Raw genomic sequence first — 17,799 nt, forward strand, 5'->3', positions numbered from 1 at the left:
GGGTGTTAGTTTCTCCAACTTTAGTTGAACCGAGTGTGGCTACGCCCGATCCTTGAGGAGGTTAAAATAGCACTAACTTGACAAACTATCGTTGTGGTTTTGATGCGTAGGTAAGAACGGTTCTTGCTCAGCCCGTAGCAGGCACGTAAAACTTGCAACAACAAAGTATAGGACGTCTAACTTTGTTTTGCAGGGCATGTTGTGATGTGATATGGTCAAGACGTGATGCTATATTTTATTGTATGAGATGTTCATGTTTTGTAACCAAGTTATCAGCAACTGGCAGGAGCCATATGGTTGTCGCTTTATTGTATGCAATGCAATCGCCCTGTAATTGCTTTACTTTATCACTAAGCGGTAGCGATAGCCGTAGAAGCAATAGTTGGTGAGACGACAACGATGCTACGATGGAGATCAATGTGTCGCGCCGGTGACAATGGTGATCATGACGGTGCTTCGGAGATGGAGATCACAAGCACAAGATGATGATGGCCATATCATATCACTTATATTGATTGCATGTGATGTTTATCTTTTATGCATCTTATCTTGCTTTGATTGACGGTAGCATTATAAGATGATCTCTCACTAAATTTCAAGATAAAAGTGTTCTTCCTGAGTATGCACCGTTGCCAAAGTTCGTCGTGCCCAGACACCACGTGATGATCGGGTGTGATAAGCTCTACGTCCATCTACAACGGGTGCAAGCCAGTTTGGCACACGCAGAATACTCAGGTTAAACTTGACTAGCCTAGCATATGCAGATATGGCGTCGGAACACTGAGACCGAAAGGTCAAGCATGAATCATATAGTAGATATGATCAACATAGTGATGTTCACCACTGAAAACTACTCCATTTCACGTGATGATCGGTTATGGTTTAGTTGATTTGGATCACGTGATCACTTAGATGATTAGAGGGATGTCTATCTAAGTGGGAGTTCTTAAGTAATATGATTAATTGAACTTAAATTTATCATGCACTCAGTACCTGATAGTATTTTGCTTATCTATGTTTGTTGTAGATAGATGGCTCGTGTTGTTGTTCCGTTGAATTTTAATGCATTCCTTGAGAAAGCAAAGTTGAAAGATGATGGTAGCAATTACATGGACTGGGTCCGTAACTTGAGGATTATCCTCATTGCTGCATAGAAGAATTACGTCCTGGAAGCACAACTAGGTGCCAAACCTGCTGGAGGAGCAACACCAAATGTTATGAACGTCTGGCAGAGCAAAGCTGATGACTACTCGATAGTTCAGTGTGCCATGCTTTACGGCTTAGAACCGGGACTTCAACGACATTTTGAACGTCATGGAGCATATGAGATGTTCCAGGAGTTGAAGTTAATATTTCAAGCAAATGCCCGAATTGAGAGATATGAAGTCTCCAATAAGTTCTACAGCTGCAAGATGGAGGAGAATAGTTCTGTCAGTGAGCATATACTCAGAATGTCTGGGTATAACAATCACTTGATTCAACTGGGAGTTAATCTTCCGGATGATAGCATCATTGACAGAATTCTTCAATCACTGCCACCAAGCTACAAGAGCTTTGTGATGAACTATAATATGCAAGGGATGGATAAAACTATTCCCGAGCTCTTCACAATACTAAAGGCTGCGGAGGTAGAAATCAAGAAGGAGCATCAAGTGTTGATGGTCAATAAGACCACCAGTTTCAAGAAAAAGGGCAAAGGGAAAAAGAAGGGGAACTTCAAGAAGAACAGCAAACAAGTTGCTGCTCAAGAGAAGAAACCCAAGTCTGGACCTAAGCCTGAGACTGAGTGCTTCTACTGCAAGCAAACTGGTCACTGGAAGTGGAACTGCCCCAAGTATTTGGCGGATAAGAAGGATGGCAAGGTGAACAAAGGTATATGTGATATACATGTTATTGATGTGTACCTTACCAGAGCTCGCAGTAGCACCTGGGTATTTGATACTGGTTCTGTTGCTAATATTTGCAACTCGAAACAGGGACTACAGATTAAGCGGACACTGGCTAAGGACGAGGTGACGATGCGCGTGGGAAATGGTTCCAAAGTCGATGTGATCGCCGTCGGCACGCTACCTCTACATCTACCTTCGGGATTAGTTTTAGACCTAAATAATTGTTATTTGGTGCCAGCGTTGAGCATGAACATTATATCTGGATCTTGTTTGATGCGAGACGGTTATTCATTTAAATCTGAGAATAATGGTTGTTCTATTTATATGAGTAATATCTTTTATGGTCATGCACCCTTAAAGAGTGGTCTATTTTTGATGAATCTCGATAGTAGTGATACACATATTCATAATGTTGAAGCCAAAAGATGCAGAGTTGATAATGATAGTGCAACTTATTTGTGGCACTGCCGTTTAGGTCATATTGGTGTAAAGCGCATGAAGAAACTCCATACTGATGGACTTTTGGAATCACTTGATTATGAATCACTTGGTACTTGCGAACCATGCCTCATGGGCAAGATGACTAAAACGCCGTTCTCCGGAACTATGGAGCGAGCAACTGATTTGTTGGAAATCATACATACTGATGTATGTGGTCCAATGAATATTGAGGCTCGCGGCGGGTATCGTTATTTTCTCACCTTCACAGATGATTTGAGCAGATATGGGTATATCTACTTAATGAAACATAAGTCTGAAACATTTGAAAAGTTCAAAGAATTTCAGAGTGAAGTTGAAAATCATCGTAACAAGAAAATAAAGTTTCTACGATCTGATCGTGGAGGAGAATATTTGAGTTACGAGTTTGGTTTACATTTGAAGCAATGCGGAATAGTTTCACAACTCACGCCACCTGGAACACCACAGCGTAATGGTGTGTCCAAACGTCGTAATCGTACTTTACTAGATATGGTGCGATCTATGATGTCTCATACTGATTTACCGCTATTGTTTAGGGGTTATGCTTGAGAGACGGCCACATTCACGTTAAATAGGGCACCATCAAAATCCGTTGAGACGACGCCTTATGAACTGTGGTTTGGCAAGAAACAAAGTTGTTGGTTCCTAAAATTTGGGGCTTGCATGCTTATGTGGAAAGCTTCAACCTGATAAGCTTGAACCCAAATAGGAGAAATGTGCCTTCATAGGATACCCAAAGGAAACTGTTGGGTACACCTTCTATCACAGATCCGAAGGCAAGACATTTGTTGCCAAGAATGGATCCTTTCTAGAGAAGGAGTTTCTCTCGAAAGAAGTGAGTGGGAGGAAAGTAGAACTTGATGAGGTAACTATACCTGCTCCTTTATTGGAAAATAGCTCATCACAGAAACCAGTTCCTGTGACGAGTACACCAATAAGTGAGGAAGCTAATGATGTTGATCATGAAACTTCAGATCAAGTTACTACAGAACCTCGTAGGTCAACCAGAGTAAGATCCGCACCAGAGTGGTACGGTAATCCTATTCTGGAGGTCATGTTACTTGACCATGGCGAACCTACGAACTATGAGGAAGCGATGATGAGCCCAGATTCCGCAAAATGGCTTGAGGCCATGAAATCTGAGATGGGATCCATGTATGAGAACAAAGTGTGGACTTTGGTTGACTTGCCCGATGATCGGCAAGCCATCGAGAATAAATGGATCTTCAAGAAGAAGACTGACGCTGATGGTAATGTTACTGTCTACAAAGCTCGACTTGTTGCGAAAGGTTTTCGACAAGTTCAAGGGGTTGACTACGATGAGACTTTCTCACCCGTAGCGATGCTTAAGTCTGTCCGAATCATGTTAGCAATTGCCGCATTTTATGATTATGAAATTTGGCAAATGGATGTCAAAACTGCATTCCTGAATGGATTTCTGGAAGAAGAGTTGTATATGATGCAACCAGAAGGTTTTGTCGATCCAAAGGATGCTAACAAAGTGTGCAAGCTCCAGCGATCCATTTATGGACTGGTGCAAGCCTCTCGGAGTTGGAATAAACGCTTTGATAGTGTGATCAAAGCATATGGTTTTATACAGACTTTTGGAGAAGCCTGTATTTACAAGAAAGTGAGTGGGAGCTCTGTAGCATTTCTAATATTATATGTGGACGACATATTATTGATTGGAAATGATATAGAATTTCTGGATAGCATAAAAGGATACTTGAATAAAAGTTTTTCAATGAAAGACCTCGGTGAAGCTGCTTACATATTGGGCATCAAGATCTATAGAGATAGATCAAGACGCTTAATTGGACTTTCACAAAGTACATACCTTGATAAAGTTTTGAAAAAGTTCAAAATGGATCAAGCAAAGAAAGGGTTCTTGCCTGTAATACAAGGTGTGAAATTGAGTCAGACTCAATGCCCGACCACTGCAGAAGATAGAGAGAAAATGAAAGAAGTTCCCTATGCTTGAGCCATAGGCTCTATCATGTATGCAATGCTGTGTACCAGACCTGATGTGTGCCTTGCTATTAGTTTAGCAGGGAGGTACCAAAGTAATCCAGGAGTGGATCACTGGACAGCGGTCAAGAACATCCTGAAATACCTGAAAAGGACTAAGGATATGTTTCTCGTTTATGGAGGTGACAAAGAGCTAGTCGTAAATGGTTACGTCGATGCAAGCTTTGACACTGATCCGGACGAGTCTAAATCGAAAACCGGATACGTGTTTATATTGAATGGTGGAGCTGTCAGTTGGTGCAGTTCTAAACAAAGCGTCGTAGCGGGATCTACATGTGAAGCGGAGTACATAGCTGCTTCAGAAGCAGCAAATGAAGGAGTCTGGATGAAGGAGTTCATATCCAATCTAGGTGTCATACCTAGTGCATCGAGTCCAATGAAAATCTTTTGTGACAATACTAGTGCAATTGCCTTGGCAAAGGAATCCAGATTTCACAAGAGAACCAAGCACATCAAGAGATGCTTCAATTCCATCCGGGGCCAAGTCCAGGTGGGAGACATAGAGATTTGCAAGATACATACGGATCTGAATGTTGCAGACCCATTGACTAAGCCTCTTGCACGAGCAAAACATGATCACCACCAAGGCTCCATGGGTGTTAGAATCATTACTATGTAATCTAGATTATTGACTCTAGTGCAAGTGGGAGACTGAAGGAAATATGCCCTAGAGGCAATAATAAAGTTATTATTTATTTCCTCATATCATGATAAATGTTTATTATTCATGCTAGAATTGTATTACCCGGAAACATAATACAGGTGTGAATACATAGACAAACGTAATGTCACTAGTATGCCTCTACTTGACTAGCTCGTGAAGCAAAGATGGTTAAGTTTCCTAACCATAGACATGAGTTGTCATTTGATTAACAAGATCACATCATTAGGAGAATGATGTGATTGACTTGACCCATTCCGTTAGCTTAGCACTTGATCGTTTAGTATGTTGCTATTGCTTTCTTCATGACTTATACATGTTCCTATGACTATGAGATTATGTAACTCCCGCTTACCAGAGGAACATTTTGTGTGCTACCAAACGTCACAACGTATCTGGGTGATTATAAAGGTGCTCTAGAGGTGTCTCCAAAGGTACTTGTTGAGTTGACGTATTTCGAGATTAGGATTTGTCACTCCGATTGTCGGAGAGGTATCTCTGGGCCCTCTCGGTAATGCACATCACTATAAGCCTTGCAAGGAATGTAGCTAATGAGTTAGTTACGGGATGATGCATTACATAACGATTAAGGAGACTTGCCGGTAACGAGATTGAACTAGGTATTGAGATACCAACGATCGAATCTCGGGCAAGTAACATACCGATGACAAAGGGAACAACGTATGTTGTTATGCGGTTTGACCGATAAAGATCTTCATAGAATATGTAGGAGCCAATATGAGCATCCAGGTTCCGCTATTGGTTATTGACCGGAAACGTGTCTCGGTCATGTCTACATAGTTCTCGAACCCGTAGGGTCCGCACGGTTAAAGTTAGATGACAGTTATATTTTGAGTTTATGGATTTTGATGTACCGAAGGTTGTTCGGAGTCCCGGATGTGATCACGGGCATGACAAGGAGTCTCGAAATGGTCGAGACATGAATATCGATATATTGGACGACTATATTTGGACACCAGAAAGGTTCCAGGTGAGATTGGGACAATACCAGAGCTCCGGGAGGTTATCGGAACCCTCCGGGAGGTATATGGGCCTTAATGGGCCTTAGTGGAAAGGAGGGGAAAGGAGCAAGGGAGGGGCACGCCCCCCCCCAAGCCCAATCCTAATTGGGAGGGGGGCTGGCCCCCTTTCCTACCTCCCTCCTTCCTCTTCCTTCCCTCTCCCTCTCCTAATAGGAAAGGGGGAGTCCTACTCCCGGTGGGAGTTGGACTCCCCCCTAGGGCGCGCCACCCCCCTTTGGCCGGCCCCTCCTCCACTCCTTTATATACGGGGGAGTGGGGCACCCCATAGACACAACAATTGATCATTGATCTCTTAGCCGTGTGCGGTGCCCCCTCCACCATAGTCCTCCTTGATAATATCGTAGCGGTGCTTAGGTGAAGCCTTGCGACGGTAGAACATCATCATCGTCACCACGCCGTCGTGCTGATGGAACTCTTCCTCGACACTCAGCTGGATTGGAGTACGAGGGACGTCATCGAGTTGAACGTGTGCAAGAACTCGGAGGTGCCGTAATTTTGGTGCTTGATCGGTCGGGCCGTGAAGACGTACGACTACATCAGCCGCGTTGTGCTAACGCTTCCACTTTCGGTCTACGAGGGTACGTGGACACACTCTCCCCTCTCATTGCTATGCATCACCATGATCTTGCGTGTGTATAGGATTTTTTTTGAAATTGCTACGTTCCCCAAAAAAAACTTCTGTCGAAATTCCAATTTCAATCGGTTGTAGTTCCATGATCCCATATCATCACATAGCCTAAACCATGTCAATGCCTTTCCCTTCAAAGATAAAGGGAAGACCTTCTTCTTGATAACATCCTTGGGCATACCTGCAAGCTTAAATAATCCACAAACTTCATCCACATAGATTAGGTGCAAATCAGGATGCAATGTTCCATCTCCTGTAAAAGGATTAGCTAGCAGTTTATCTATCATACCCAAAGGAATTTCAATGTAAACATTTTCAGTAGGTTCAGTAGGTTGAGGAGCAACTCTTTGCTCTACTGTTCGGGGTGAAGATACCCCGAACAAACCCCTCAAAGGGTTACTTTCCATAGTAACAAGTGACAGTAAATTTCAGCACACTATAATTTTTTCCTTCCAAGTTCCACTTACCAAAGGCGCTTCACTCCCCGGCAACGGCGCAAGAAAAGAGTCTTGATGACCCACAAGTGTAGGGGATCTATCGTAGTCCTTTCGATAAGTAAGAGTTTCGAACCCAAGGAGGAACAGAAGGAAATGGCAAGCGGTTTTCAGTAAGGTATTCTCTGCAAGCACTGAAATTATCGGTAATAGATAGTTTTGTGAGAAGATAATTCGTAAGGGGTAACAAGTAACAAAAGTAAATAAGGTGCAGCAAGGTGGCCTAATCCTTTTTGTAGCAAAGGACAAGCCTGGACAAATTCTTATATGAAGGAAAACGCTCCCGAGGACACATGGGAATCATCGTTAAGCTAGTTTTCATCACGCTCATATGATTCGCGTTCGTTACTTTGATAATCTGATATGTGGGTGGACCGGTGCTTGGGTGCTGCCCTTCCTTGGACAAGCATCCCACTTATGATTAACTACTCTCGCAAGCATCCGCAACTACGAAAGAAGAATTAAGGTAAACTGTCGGATATCAGGTTCTAGCAAAACCCTTAAGGTTCGAACACTGGGGTGCGCACGGAGATTTCTCCCTACTGAAACACACCCCCAGCCTCACCGCGATCTCTAAGCTAACTCGATGAACTCACAACACAAGAGACACAAGATTTGTACAGGTTCGGGCCACCATCATGGTGTAATACCCTACTCCTGTGTGTGGTGGTGGATTGCCTCTTGGGCTGGTGATGAACAGTAGAAGGGAAGAACAACCTCGCGAGGAGATGTGTTCTTGTGGTGGTGTGGTGTTCGGATGAACTTGACTTTTTCCCCTTCTATCATGGTGGCTAGCCCTATTTATAGAAGCCCTGGTCCTCTTCCCAAATATCGAGCGGGAAGGGATCCAACAACGGCTATTTTGAAAGGGGACAGCTAGTACAGGCTATCCTGACTAAAGGTGGTCTTCGCCTGCCAAAGGCGCTGGTGGTGACGCCATCTAGGGCTCCAAGGTGACCTCCGTCCTGCCGTCCTGCTGGTCTTTGTCTTGTTGCACTGATATGGAAACCTTTGCCTGATGCCTCGGTACTCCGCGCCTATGCTTTCCCCCTTTGCACCAAAGGGGAAACGAGGACACTGTGTTGGCTCGCACCCGCCTAGCACCCGTCTGGCCTTGATCTTCATGGCTTGCATCATGGGCACCTCGCGAGGTACCCCTTGCCTTAATCTCTTCGCCTCCTCGCGAGCCTGCCTGGTGAGGCCACTCCTGAAGAGGCCTTGTGTCATCCGCCTCACGAGGCTTCGCCCCTCGCTAGGGTCTTGAGTGTTGGGTTGATGAAGACGGGCCGTACTGGGCCGCTGGTTGAGCCATGCCGCAGGCCGCATGCAGGCAAGTCTGGGGACCCCTGTTCCCAGAGCGCCGACAGTAGCCCCAGGCCCAAGGTGCACTCGGACTTGGCTTAGCAGCGAAGCCAAAGGGCAAGTGCGGAGCGTCGCAGGCCCCAACAGCCTGCGGCCTTGGTTGACGTGTGGCGACTGGTTGGACATGGGCGTCTCCATTTTCCCACGCTGCCTCGGCAACTGCCCGACTTGACGAGTCCTTGCTGCATGCAAAAGAGTCATCATTACCCGTGATGGTGGAGGTCGACGGTTGGCCTCCTTTGGGCTATAAAGGAGGAGGGGCGATAGCCCTCGTCGCCCATCTCTTCTTGCTCCCTTGACCGCTTCTCCTCCCTTGCTCCTGCTGCTTGCAGCGCCCTCCATGGCGCCCGTGAAGAGGTTTTCAGCCGCGGAGAAGGGGAAGGCTCATCGGGAAGGGCCTGGCTCTTCTCCGCCCAAGCGTTCCGCGGTCGCCCTCGCAAGCATCCCGCGACCCCTGCCTGGCTTCCTGCGGTCGCGGCGGTGGCCCTTCACGCGGTGGTGGCCACCCATGTCGAGGCAGCCTGGTTGGTGGGGGAAGGCATTCCGTGGCTGCGCGGCCTCCCCGGCCATGCTTCCACTTGTCGGAGGTGCTGCCGGAGTTTGTTGTGTGGTCGGATGATCCGGCCGGCAACTGGCTTCAACTCCCTCGCTCCTTCACCAGTGAACTGCCGACCGCTGGCCCCGGCGGGCTCTGGTTGCAGGCAGATGGCTGCTGCAGCAAGGCCTCCTGGGTTGCGGTGGAGATCTCCATCACCGGCAATGCAGCCCTGGCCCGAGGCTGACAGACGTTTGCCCGTGCGCGTGGTCTGGGCAGGCGGTGCATGCTCCACTTCAAGTATGACGGCGACGCGACCCTCTACGCGAGGGTGTTCAGAGAAGATGGCCGCTGTGTTGGGTGCTGCCCCGAAGACAACAATGGCGACGAGGTGCTCGGTCTTGGCAACGACCGTGACGAGGGCGAAGGCGAACCCGCTCCCGGTGGAGACCGCAGCTCATCAAGCTTCAGCGTCTCCTCCTCCGGCGACAGCTCCTCCAGCGGTGGCTATGGTCAACCACCCCGCCGCCGTGCCTGCCTCGAGGGCAGCGGAGGGTCATCCCGTCACCGCGCTCCGGTGAAGCGCGAGGCGGAGTCTGACTGAGCTAAGGAGGACGCAGCGGATCCCTCCTCGCAAGCTGTTGCAAGGCGCGTGCCGCTTTTGTTTTGTTTTCCTTCTTTTCCTGCATCGAGAGAGAGAAGTATGGGGCTCCATGGGGGTGTGCAACAGACTATGATTCCCTAGCTATCGTGCTGCATTTATTGTTCCGGTGTTGTGTTATGGTGTCATTGTTATGCGTCAGTGCATAGGAACAACTTAGTCTAGGATGTTTGAAGTAGTTTCCGCCTCGTGAGGTGCCTGCTTTAGGCCTTGCCGGGTGCCTTAAGAGCTGCAAAAATCTGTTGGGAGAATCATTTCCGAACCTTGGTTACGAGGGTTGCCGGCCATGGCCTGGCGCTTTGTGTCGCGATGCCCGAGGGGCATGGACTGGGAGGGGTGCTCCTGCTGCGAACTCGAACGAGAGAGCCTCGCGAAAATCAGGAGAGGAAGGGCTCACGAGGGCACCCGCGCAGCCCCCTCGTGAGGTTTGCAAGAGAGAGAAAGAGTCAGACAAAAAGCTGAAAACAGAAAACGAGGGCAAAAGACGACAGATAGAACCGGCAAAGAACACTAGAAGCAACTTTAATCGAGGTCCAAACAAGGAAGAGTGAGCCAACTGCTGAATGCAAATGAAAAGTCGCGTCTGGCACCTAGTCTATTCTTCGACGTCTTCTCACCAGCGCGAAGCTAAGTGCTGCCACTAGGCATGGGCGGGAGTCCCGAGGCCCAAGGGCGGCGCTCCGGAGACTCCGGGGCGTGTACAGCCCCACTCATTATTACGTGATAGTGTCACGTGCGGCGAGCTTCACTGGCACTGGGCCTTCTTCACAGGCACCGGGCCTTTCTTCGGGCGGCGAGCTTCACAGGCACTGGGCCTTCTTCATAGGCACTGGGCCTTTCTTCGGGCCGCGAGCTTCACAGGCACCGGGCCTTCTTCACAGGCACTGGGCCTTTCTTCAGGGATAAAACTTCCGGAGGTGCTGGATGTTCCAGGCGTTCGGGATGGGCACCCCATCCTGAGTCTCCAGGCGCGCGGCGCCAGGCCTGGAGACGTGGACGACCTTGAACGGGCCTTCCCACATGGGTGAAAGCTTATGCAGCCCTTCCCTGGAGAGCACCCGCCTGAGTACGAGGTCACCTACCTCGAGTGTCCTGGGGCGGATGTTGCGACAGTGATACCGCCGCAGCACCTGCTGGTATCTTGCCGCCCGTAGCGTGGCTTCGCGGCGGCGTTCCTCCCCCGACACGAGGTCCATCCCTCGCATGGCGTCTTGCCACGCCTCATCAAACGCTAGGACCCGCGCGGAGCAACACCTGAACTCGTGAGGGAGAACTGCTTCTGCTCGGTAGACGAGGAAGAACGGGGTCTCGCCAGTTGGCTTGGTGGCGGTAGTGCGGATGGACCACAACACGGACTGGAGCTTGTCGTACCATCCCCTACCGCAGGCCTCTAGCTTCTTCTTGAAGGTTCTGGTCTTGAGGCCCCTCAGGACTTCCGCGTTGGCGCCTTTGGCCTGGCCGTTACTCCGGGGGTGCGCCACCGAAGTGTAGTATATCTGCGTTCCAAGGTTAGCGCAATACGTTTTGAAGAGATTACTGGTGAACTGCAAACCGTTGTCGATGACGATGCGGTTAGGGACCCCAAACTGGCTCACGAGGCCCTTGATGAACTTGACCGCAGAACCGGCCGGGATGGTGCAGACGGCTTCCACCTCTGCCCACTTGGTGAACTTGTCGATGGCGACGCAGAGGTAGTGGTAGCCCCCAGGCGCTCAAGGGAATGGGCCCAAGATATCCAGCCCCCAGACTGTGAACGGCCATGAGAGCGGGATGGTCTGCAGGCCCTGAGCTAGCTGATGGATCTGCTTGGCGTGGAATTGGCAGGCTTTACAGGACTTCACCAGTTCGGTCGCGTCGTTGAGTGCCGTAGGCTAGTAGAACCCACTGCGAAACGCCTTGCCGACGAGGTTTTGTGATGATGAGTGGTGTCTGCAATATCCACCATGTATGTCGGCCAGTAGCTCCTTCCCCTATTCCCTAGAGATGCAACGTAGGGAAACGTCATTTGGCTGCTTCCGGTATAACTCACCGTCTTGGATGCAGTAGGTCGTGGCCTGCCGGGCCACGCGTTCCATGTCCTCCTCTTTCTCTGACAGCATCCCTTGCATCAGGTAGTCCTTGAATTCCGTGGTCCAGCATCCCTCCTGAGGCTCCAGTGCCAAGAGTAGGCATGCTCCTGAGGTCGGGCTACAGGCCGGGGCTCCTGTAGCAGGTGGTTGAGGGAGTTCTTCCCAAGGCTGTGCCGTGCTTGAAAGTGACGGTGCCGCTGACGTCTTGAAGAGTCGCTCCTCGAAAACGCCAGGTTCCTGAGGCAGTCACCTGGACACCCTCTTGGCGATGTCATCAGCCTCTTGGTTGGTGCCGCGGGGCACATACTGCAACTCCAGCCCCCAGAACTGCTTCTCCATCTTGCGTACTTCCACAAGATATGCCTCCATGTGCTCGTCCCTCGGCTCGTACACCTTGTTGGAGAAGTTGACGAGGAGTTGTGAATTGCCCTTGATGATGAGGTGCTTCACTCCCAGTGCTATTGCAGCTTTCAGGCCTGCTATGAGGCCCTCATATTCTGCTATGTTGTTGGAGACCTTCTCGCCCTACTAGAAATAGAGCTGTACGGCGTAGTAGAGCTTGTCCTGAGTGGGGGATATAAGCACTGCACCAGCCCCCGCACCCTACCGCGAGAATGCTCCATTGAAGTACATGACCCAGCCATCTGGTGCCTCACTTCCTGGGGAGAGAGACCGATCCTCGCCCGCCTTGAGCCCTGGCGCCTCTGTCCATTCTGCCACAAAATCAGCAAGCGCGGCTCCCTTGACGACCCTGGTTGTGCTGAACTCCAACTGAAACGTCTGCAGCTCGATGTTTCATTCGGCGACCCTTCTAGCGGACTTGGGGCTCCTGAGTACCCTTTCCAATGGGTAGGCCGAGACGACCTTGATGGGATGACCTTCAAAGTAGTGCCGCAGCTTACGTGAGGCCACCAAGAGCGCGAGTAAGAGCTTTTGAGGCATGGGGTATCGTGCCCTTGCATCCCGCAACACCGTGCTGACGAAGTACACCGGATGCTCGACGAGGGTGGGTGTGCTGACGAGGCCTGTGTCCTCCGGAGGTTGAGGCGCTTCCTGAGACGATGGAGCCTCCAGCGCCCGGTTGCTTGGTGCGGCCTCTTCAGCCCTGCAGGCGTCTTCTTGCTGAGGTTGGTCTCCTACTGCCGTGGTCGTGGTCCTCGCGAGGCCTTCTTGGTCTTGTGTCACCACGGATGAGGCTGTGGCTGGGCGTGACGCGGCCTTAGCCTGGCGTTCCTCCCGAATCGCCACTAGGGCTGCGCTGGTGGAGTAGGAGTGGCAGCGAGGTAGAGCACCAGGGACTCGAGAGGGCGCGGTGCCACCATCATCGGAGGGCTGGTCAGATATTTCTTGAGGTCTTGAAACGCTTGGTCGGCCTCCTATGTCCATTCAAACGGGCCTTTCTTCTTCATCAGCTTGAAGAACGGCAGGGCACGCTCCCCCAGCTTGGAGATGAAGCGTCCTAACGCAGTCATGCAACTGGCGAGCTTCTGCATTTCTCTGAGGGTTTGCGATGGACTCATGTATTAGATTGCCTTGACCTTCTCCGGGTTGGCCTCGATACCCCCATGGGACACAAGGAAGCCCAGTAGCTTGCTGGAAGGAATGCCGAACACACACTTCTCCGGGTTGAGTTGTAGGTCCACCTGATGGAGGCTCGCGAAGGTCTCCTCCAAATCCTGGATCAAGGTCCTTGCCTCCCGAGATGTCACCATAATGTCGTCGACTTAAGCCTCGGCGTTTTTCCCAAGCTGCCGGCCTAAGGGATGTGCATCAGCCGCTGGAAGGTCGCGCCCGCGTTGCGCAACCCGAATGGCATGCAAGTGTAGCAGTACACTCCACATGGGGTGAGGAAGGCTGTCTTCTCCACGTCTTCCACTGCCATCTTGATTTGGTGATAACCGGAAAATGCATCCAGGAAACATAGCAGGTCGCACTCGGCGGTGGAGTCGACAATCTGGTTAATGCGGGGGAGCGGGAACGGATCTTGAGGGTAGGCCTTGTTGAGGTTGGTGAAGTCGACCCACATGCGCTCCTTTCCTCCTTTCTTCGGCACGACAACGGGGTTTGCCAGCCATTCGGGGTAGCGAACCTCACGAATAACACCTGCTTCCTCTAGCTTGCGGGTTTCTTGGATGATGAAGGCCTGGTTCTCGGTGGACTTCCGCCTCACTTTCTGCTTCATAGGGCGTACATTGGGGCACACATTCAGGTGATGCTCAATCACCTCCCTTGGGACCCCTGCTATCTACTTGGGTTCCCATGCGAACACCTCCTTGTTCGAGCGCAAGAACTTCACCAGTGCCTCCTCTTGGTCGGGGTCGAGGTTGGCACCTATGGTGAAGGTGGCTCCCGAGGAGCCGTCTTCCTCAATTGGCACCTGCTTGGTCTCCGCCTTGTCCTGAGTGAACAACTGCTTCTTTTTGGTTGGTGCAGCCCCCTTGGCCTTGGAGGTGTCCGCGCCAGCGGGCTACACCACCGCGGCGGCCTTGAGGGCCAGCTTGAGCGCCATCAGAGCCTCCTTGGTATCTCCAGCTACGGTGAGGATGCCGCTGCTCCCAGGCATCTTCATGAGGTTGTAGGCCGGATGGGTTGCTGCCATGAACTGAGCCAAGGCTGGGTATCCGAGGATGGCTTTGTACAGGAGGCCGATGTGGGCGATGTCCAAGTCGACTAGCTCCGTGCGGTAGTTGTGTGGGTGCCAAAGGTCACAGGAAGGCGAGTCTGCCCCAGGGAACTGGAGGAACCGCATCCGACGCCTGAGAAGGGCTTGCTGGGTCGGAGCCGTTCCAGCGGTACATGGAGGAGGCTGAAGGCCTCCACCCAGAGCACGTTGAGGCCGCCGCCGCCGTCCATGAGGGTTTTGGTGACGGCCACCTGGCAGATGGTGGGCGTGCAGAGCATCAGGAGTGCGCCCGAGGTGGCGGTGTTGATGGGGTGATCATCCAAGTTAAAGGTCAGGTCGTCCTTAGGCGCCACCCAACCCGGGGGAGCTCCTTTCCGCGCGAGGGCAGCGCCGATCTGGCAAAAGAATGGCTTGGCGTGGCGGTCCGAGGGTGGCGCCTACGAGCCGCCCAGGAGAGCCGCGATAACCGGGGGCACCGGCACCGCATAGTGGGCGAGGAAGAGGTCGCGCAGTTCCTCCCAGGAGGCCACAGAAGATGCCGGCAGGTTGTGCAGCCAAGCTCGCGGGACGCCAGTGAGGGCCATGGGAAGCCAGTTGGCCATGACCTTGTCATCGCCTTCGGCCTTGAGGACGGCCTCCTCGTATGCCAATAGGAAAGCCAGCGGGTCCGCCGCACCGTCATAGAGCGGCAGCGTCTCCGGCTTGAACTTGTGCGGCCACTGCACCTGCCGCAAGGCGGGGGCCAAGGCTCGGAGCCTCCTGGCCCCGATGCTAGCGCCGGCCGCCACAGCCAGAGGCGCGATGTTCGCCATGAGGGCGAAGCACGGTGTTAGTGGAGAGCGTGTTGACGGAGGGAAGAGCTCCGGCGCACCCCTACCTGGCGCGCCAAATGTCGGATATCGGGTTCCGGCAAAACCCTTAAGGTTCGAACACTGGGGTACGCACGGAGATTTCTCCCTACTGAAACACGCCCCCAGCCTCGCCGCGATCTCTAAGCTAACTCGATGAACTCACAGCGCAAGAGACACAAGATTTATATAGGTTCGGGCCACCATCGTGGTGTAATACCCTACTCCTGTGTGTGGTGGTGGATTGCCTCTTGGGCTGGTGATGAAAAGTACAAGGGAAGAACAACCTCGCGAGGAGAGGTGTTCTTGTGGTGGTGTGGTGTTCGGATGAACTTGACTTTTTTCCCTTCTACTGTGGTGGCTAGCCCTATTTATAGAGGCCCTGGTCCTCTTCCCAAATATCGAGCGGGAAGGGATCAAACAACGGCTATTTTGAAAGGGGACAACTAGTACAGGCTATCCTGACTAATGGTGGTCTTCACCTACCAAACGCGCTGGTGGTGACGCCGTCTTGGGCTCCACGGTGACCTTCGTGCTGCCGTCCTGCTGGTCTTGGTCTTGTTGCACCGATATATGGAAACCTTTGCCTGATGCCTCGGTACTCCGCGCATGCGCTTGCCCCCTTTGCACCAAAGGGGAAACGAGGACACTGCGCTGGATGGCACCCGCCTGGCCTTGATCGTCATGGCTTGCACCATGGGCACCTCGCGAGGTACCCATTGCCTTGATCTCTCCGCCTCCTTGCAAGCCTGCCTGGTGAGGCCACTCCTGAAGAGGCCTTGTGTCGTCCGCCCCACGAGGCTTGGCCCCTCGCGAGGGTCTTGAGTGTTGGGTTGATGAAGACGGGCCGTACTGGGCCGCTGGTTGAGCCACGCCGCAGGCAGGAAAGTCTGGGGACCCCCATTCCCAGAACGCCGACATAAACCTAACCATAACATAAAACATATGGATCCAAATCAACCCCTTACGAAGCAACGCATAAACTAGGGTTTAAGCTTCTGTCACTCTAGCAACCCATCATCTACTTATACTTCCCAATGCCTTCCTCTACTCCCAAACAATGGTGCAGTGTCATGTAGTCGACGTTCACATAACACCACTAGAGGAAAGACAACATACATCTCATCAAAATATCGAACGAATACCAAATTCACATGACTACTTATAGCAAGACTTCTCCCATGTCCTCAGGAACAAACGTAACTACTCACAAATCATATTCATGTTCATAATCAGAGGGGTATTAATATGCATATAGGATCTGAACATATGATCTTCCACCAAATAAACCAACTAGCATCAACTACAAGGAGTAATCAACACTACTAGCAACCCACATGTACCAATCTAAGGCTTTGAGACAAAGATCGAATACAAGATATGAACTAGGGTTTGAGAGGGGATGGTGCGGGTGAAGATGTTGATGGAGATTGACCCCCTCCCGATGAGAGGATCGATGGTGATGATGATGGTGACGATTTCCCCCTCCCAGAGGGATGTTTCCCCGGCAGAACAGCTCCACCGGTGCCCTAGATCTGTTCCGCCTCGTGGCGGCGGTGTTTCGTCCTGAAAGCTTGCTCCTTATTTTTTCCAGGGCGAAAGACTTCATATAGCTAAAGATGGGCACCGGAGGCCTGCGAGGTGGCCCACCAGGCAGGGGGGCGCGCTCAGAGGGGTATGGTGCCCCCCACCCTCGTGGACGGTGGGTGGCCCCCTCTGGTATTTTCTTCGCTCAGTATTGAAAGTGCTAGTTATCGACTAGAGGGGGGGTGAATAGGCGATTTTTAGGAAAGTCTTCAAAACATGGAAGTTTCGAAGACAAACGATAGAAACAACCTAATTGATATGCAGCGGAAGATAAACTACAACAAGCAAGCCATAATCAAGTATGCAATAGCATTAACGTTTGAAGATTAATAGCAGCTAGGTAGTAGGATCAGGATGGAAGATAGTATGAAGCCAATCAACAATAGTAGTCAAGCAATGAAGTCAATCGGATAAAACAATAATCAATGACTTCATGAAGACAAACTCAAAGTAAAGGAGGGAAGAGATAGAACCAGTTGCTTTTTGAGGACAGATGATTTGTTGGACCAGTTCCAGTTGCTGTGACAACTGTACGTCTGGTTAGGGAGGCTGAGATTTAACTCAGAAGACCGTGTCTTCACCTTATTCCCCTTGAGCTAAGGTCACTTAGTCCTCGCCCAATCACTCTGGTAAGTCTTCAAGGGAGACTTCCAAACCTTCACAGACTTCGTTCACTCGGCACTCCACAATGACTCTTGGATGCTCAGAACGCGACGCCTAACCTGCTGGAGGATACACAGTCCTCAAATGTAATAAGTCTTCAGGTCACACAGACAGAAAGACTTCAGTGATGCCTAACACTCTTTGGCTCTGGGTGTTTGGGCTTTGTCCTCGCAAGGATTTCTCTCTCTCAAATGCTTCGAGGTGGGTTGCTCTCAAACGACAAAAGCC

The sequence above is a fragment of the Triticum aestivum genome, chromosome 7B, assembly GCF_018294505.1.
Source record: "Triticum aestivum cultivar Chinese Spring chromosome 7B, IWGSC CS RefSeq v2.1, whole genome shotgun sequence".
NCBI classification, from domain to species: domain Eukaryota; kingdom Viridiplantae; phylum Streptophyta; class Magnoliopsida; order Poales; family Poaceae; genus Triticum; species Triticum aestivum.